The sequence below is a fragment of the Eretmochelys imbricata genome, chromosome 26 (genome assembly GCF_965152235.1).
Source record: "Eretmochelys imbricata isolate rEreImb1 chromosome 26, rEreImb1.hap1, whole genome shotgun sequence".
In the NCBI taxonomy this organism is placed as follows: domain Eukaryota; kingdom Metazoa; phylum Chordata; order Testudines; family Cheloniidae; genus Eretmochelys; species Eretmochelys imbricata.
This window is the reverse complement of record NC_135597.1, coordinates 4089577-4095588: the sequence shown is the minus strand read 5'-3', so window position 1 is coordinate 4095588 and position 6012 is coordinate 4089577.

Here is a 6012-nt window from a genome sequence, read left to right as displayed (position 1 = left end):
CCCTGGAGGGCACTTATTATTGTGCTGGTTAGCTGAATAATTAGCCCATTTTTAGAAGCCGTTCTACCAGAGCTTTTACTGCTTGTTGTTTATTATGGAGAGACAGTTTCATCATCACCATTTAGATTCATGTTAGAGCTTCGAAGAGCAATTTGCTGTTTGTAATTTTTTTTTCTTTTTGTAAGTTAAGACAAAAATATTCAAAAAAGCATTTTTAGTATTTTTAGACATATCCCTTTCACGTCCAATTATACATAATGGCCAGTATTCAATAGAGCCCTCAATAACAGCCCCTGTTAGGACTGGAGAGCAGTCAAGCACAAAATACATTGTAACAAGGTCACAAATGATGTAAATTACTGGGTTCTCATCCTTGCCTATATCTCACAGTCGGTTGAGAGGGTTTCACTTTAATATGAACTGTGACTTTTCACATTTAACAAATTTCTCCAAAGCATCAGAGTTATTAAACATGGAACATATGCAACTGCACCACATGGGGATATGCATCTCCAATAATACCATTGTTGTTAACTTTTTATTTTCCACCCACTCTCACATGTTTTTTTTTTTCAGATCCTGATGCAAAGCCCTTCAGAATTAAAGGGATGACTTCAGTGGGATTTGAATCAGGCACCTGTGTAGGCAAATGGAAACCTTTTCTCCACTAATACCTGACCCAAAGCACTAGAACCAGGGGAAGGGATATCCTCACCACCTCTTCCCTCTAGATGACAATTCCCACTGGCTTTACCATAGGCTTCACAGCCTTACACAGCAGCTTTTGCTAAGCTGCAGCAAATCAACATTATAGTCCAATGGGATAATTTGGTCAAGAGGTGGGATAGCATTAGATGGGTTTAATGAATGTTGTTAGGTAGAGGGTCTGCTGGAAGAATGTGAGACAGCAATAGGGGAAGGAATAGTCAGTAAGCTACGCATCATAAGATAAGATGAGGGGCTTCTTGTGGAGTCTTCTGAGTCTACCTTTGTGTGGAAGCTTAGAGAGTGGACAGGTCCTGGCTGATCACATGACTCCTTGGGGAAGAGTATAAAAGGAACAGGAAGTTGGATCAAAAGGCAAAGGTGTGTCCTGTACCCTACTGGTTGGCTGGAGCAGGGAAAGAACCTCTGGCAATTGTTGCTCAGTGTTTTCTGCTGATTTGCTTTTGTTATGTGATTACCACTTCGTGAATAATAAAACAAGTTTTAGGGAAAGGGTCTTAAAAGGATTAATGCTTGGAAGTTTATTTCCATTTTCTCACTGGTGAAACCACCTACCATTTTATACTTGGGTCCCCTTTTCTTGTTTAGTATTGTTATGTTGCCATCACGTCCTGGCATCAATCCTAATCTGTACGTTCACAGTTATGCAGACAGTGCCGAGAACTGGGAGAACCATAAGGCTGCATCCTACCATAGTTTAAATGGAACTCCCCATTGAAAGCAATAGCCCATAGAAAACAGAGATGGAAAAGTCCTATTAGGTCACTGTCCATCCATTGGTCTCTGTTGGTGCAGGATTGTTCCCCATCTACACTATAACCTCAAGGGCTTTGGCCTGTCCAAATCTAAATCCATCCTGCATTAATGTTATTAAGAGAGCTGCCCTGCTTCCATTCAGCGCTGCATCCTGATACTAAATTGTGGTTTCAGCATGGATTGACTATTTCACACCATAGTGACGGAGGATGTCACATACATTTATGAAACAAAGTGTGAATAAGACAGGTGATGGGAGTGGCTGCTTAAATGGGGGTTTCCCCCTTTTCCAGATAATTTTCCAATATGGATTTGTGGGGGACCCCACTATTTATTACTTTCCATTATGAAACCTGACCATTCATTCCTACCCTTTGTTTCTTATCTTTTACCCAGTTACTGACTCATGGGAGGACCTTCCCCTCTTAGCCCAGGACTGCTTACTTTGCTTCAGAGCCTTTGATGTGCTCAGATAAGGCACAAAGAGAAGATTACCAAAGGGCATCATGAGATCGATCAGTGGCCCCCTTAGTACCTTGTCAGAGTCCCAAGTTTAATGTGCCATTTATTTTGTTTTGGGGCTGACTGACTCATTTTGTTTTGCTCTCGGTTTTGCCTGTGGAGACTTTTTCCTTCTACTTTGACACATTTCACTGTCACAGCAACAGGCAGTACAGAAAGTAGCCATGCACTTTAATTAAGGAAAGCCTGGCTGGGTGGGATCTCATGATGTCCAAAGGCTCAGATGTATTTGTACAGTGCCTAGCACAGTAAGGCCTGGATCTCCATTAGGGCTACCATACTATACATAATATTTGCCTGGATTTCAAAGGCTCTGAATACCTCAAGCTCCCATTACCTTTAATGGGATTGCAAAGATGCAGCTACTCTGAAGTAGCTTGATTATGCTCCACCTTCCTGCTCGTTGAGATCTGAATAGGTTGACAATATTCCCTAAACTGCAGTCTTTGAGGTCTGGTCTACACTGCAGGGGAGGATCTATCTAAGTTACGCAACTTCAGCTATGTGAATAATGTAGCTGAAGTTGATGTACTTAGATCTACTCACTGTGGTGTCTTCACCGTGGTGAGTCGACTGCTGACGCTCCCCCGTCTACTCCGCCTATGCCTCCGGGAGAGCACTCGGCGGTCGATTTATCGCGTCTAGACTAGATGCGATAAATCGACCTCCCTGGATCGATCGCTGCCTGTCGATCCAGCGGGTAATGTAGACAAACCCTGAGACAATGGGAGCTAGAACGTTGTACGCATTGCTGTTTCTGGCAGGAGAACCTGTCCCTCCTTCATACTGGTAAAGCTTGGTCTGCTGCTTGTAAAGCTTGGTAATATATATAATTACTTTTATAATTAAATTAAAGAGGCACCTGCCTACTGCTGCATTTGGACGTTTTAATATTTATAGCTGATTCTGTAAGACTTCCAGAGACCTCCACTGAAGGGTGGATGCAGCATAAATGGATCTGATTGCTGTGATGCAGCTGATGGTGCTGTGGCACTGACCTTTGAGTCATTCTTGGGCTGAGCGTTATCTTTTTCTTAGAAAGAGCATGATAAACAATATTTGTTTTGCACTCTAATCAAACGAATTCTGCAGCCATCTGCAAATGGATCAAGTGGAAATCAGCTTCTTTTCTTTACTGCATCATTGTTGACCATTGATGTAGCTGATAAGCATAAAGAATTCATTCTTTCCAGTAATTATTATTTTTATTAACATTATCGTGGCATCTAGGTGCTCCATAGAAAATCAGAGCCTTATTGTGCTTACCATAGGAGACCATCCCTTATAGCCTAGACAAGACAAGTCATGGGAGAAAGGAAGGATTATCACCCCCATTTTATAGTTGAGGAGCTGAGAAACCGAGATTAAAGACCTACTCCAAAAACATTGAAATCAATTCTCCTATTGACCACAATAGGCTTTGGATCAGGCCATATGTGACTCATGCAAGGTCATGCAGTAAGTCTGCATTAGAGACAGGAATTGGACTGGGAACCAGGAGACCTAGATCTAATGTCTTAACGGCAAGACAATTGTTCTTCCTTTCCTTTGTCCATTGCCAGCTTGTCTTGGAGATCTTTTTTTAACATCACCTCACAGAAAGTTTTCATAGATGTCTAGACTCTGAGGCCAGAAGGGACCATTGTGATCATCTGGTCTAATTCCTGCATAAATAACAGTGGCTATAGGACTTCCCTGAAGTGCTTCATCTAGAGCAGGGGCGGCCAACCTGAGCGCGAGAAGGAGCCAGAATTTACTAATGTGCATTGCCGAAGAGCCGCAGTAATACGTTACCAGCCCCCCATCAGCTCCCACCCTCCAGCCCCAGCATCTCCCATCTGCCGGCAGCCCCACCAGTCAGCGCCTGCTGCAATCAGCTGTTTCACATGGCAGGAGGCTCTGTGGGGAGGAGCGAGGGCATGACAGGCTTGGGGGAAGGGGTAGGGGCCTTGGGGGAAAGGGTGGAATGGGGGCAGGGCCTGGGACAGAGCAGGGGGTTGAGCAATGATTCAGTGGTTAATTACCTTCACTGTTAAAAATGTGCACCTTATTTCTAGTCTGAATTTGTCTAGCTTTAACTTCCAGACATTGGGTCATCTTATACTTTTGTGTGCTAGATTGATGAGCCCTCTGTTATCCAATTTGTGTTCCACATGTAGGTACTTATAGACTGTGATCAAATCATCTCTTCACCTTCTCTCTCATAAGCTAAATCTTCCCTTTGATAAACTAAACCCTTTTCAAATTATTCAAGGTACAGATTTGGTTGACAAGTATTGAAAACTGCTATGGCTTCTCTTTTATTATTACTGTTCATGTTATGCGTAGAGTTATTCTGATCAGGTGAATTCTGTTTCCATTCAGAAAAGAGTGCAAAGAAGGTGGAGGAAAATGTACAGCCCATTAAAAATCCAAACTTTGATTTTGATTAATAAATCACTTGAGGTTGCGGGGGAGCAAGAAGGAAGAAAGTGAGGTAATGAGATGCATCAGGTTTTGCTGACTTATATAATAAAAGCTGACACCCCCAAAGAAATAAAATACAGTCAGCATGCAAAGGGAATAAAAATATGAACTCATCTTGGCTAATGGCTCTGAAAACTAGTATAAAGATGTGCATAGATTACTCTGAATCTTAAAAAAACATACAGAGATGCATCCAATTTACATAAAATGTTAACAGTAATCTTAGGGGTGAGAGATTTACTCTGAAACACAGGAATCATTAAAGGGGGTTTGTTAACAATGGAGTCTTTGTCCTTGAGTGTTTTCTTTGGAGTTCAATTAAACATGCATGAGGGTACCCTTCATGCTTTAGTTCTGCTGAGCTCGACTTACATGTACTTTACAGTTCAAAATCACCAAAGCTACCTTTCTAGATAGAACTCTATTGTAATAAAGGAGAGAAAAAAAGAAAAGGGGGTGGGGAAGGAGAAATGTAGAAGAAAATGTTTAATATGAATTGGGAGATTTGCCAACCCCCAGTATAATGTCTGAAATTGGATGAGTCCCAGTGGTACAAATTTTCATTCTAATCTGGCTTTAATTGTCTTGAGTGATGGGGCTATCACCTGCTCCATTGGGATGCTATTCCACCATACTAATACATTTCACTTTAAGCAAGTTTTTCCTCATATTCAGCCTTAATTTTCTCTTTTCTTAATTTCATCCCATTGCTCCTCATTATGGGTTTGCTCAATAACTCATTGAAGTCACTGCATTGACTTCAATGGGTTTTAACTCTGGTTTCATCACCAGTTGTACCAATCTGAATAATTCCTTTTTTATATTACTAGGTGAACACTACCTCCTTTGGTTGGCCTTTAGCCAATTATGCAGGTTTAGCTTTGTTCACCCTACACTGGAGATGAAGGGGTTAATGAAGACCTCATGGACCTGCCACACCCTGCTCCAAAGAGGAGCAGTGAAGGTGAGTGCTCCAAGCAGACCAGAGAGACTGCCCAGGAAGCAGCCAATTGGAGGGAGGCTGTAAGGAATAGCCAATCAGGGCTCAGTGGGCACACGTAAAAGGGAGCTGCAGGGCAGCAAAGGGTCAATGGCTGCTGGGCACTCAGGGAGTGAGGACTGTGTCCCTGAGAGGCCGAGAATAGGAGTACTTTGGACAAAGCAGCTGCTTGGAGGGACTGGGGGGACAAGAGGGAACTCTGGGCTGGCTGGCTGGCTCCTAGGACTCACTGGCTCATGGCTCTGAGAGGATGGTGAAGAAGGTGCTGGGACCATGAGGAAGTGGCCCAGGGAACTTAAACAGCAGAGAAGGAACTTAGAGAGTTGCAGCAAGAGGCTGCTATCTACAAAGTCCCTGGGCTGGGACCTGGAGTACTGGGTGGGCCTGGGTTCCCCCACTTGCCACTGGGGAAGTGGCAGGATTTGGACTGTGATACTAATTCCCCCCTCCCCTGGAAGGGGGGAAATGCGGCTGTTGGCATGGCCAGAGGGCCGAGTCATGAAGAGGATGCTGGGTACTCAGATTGAGGCAGGTCTGTAGGC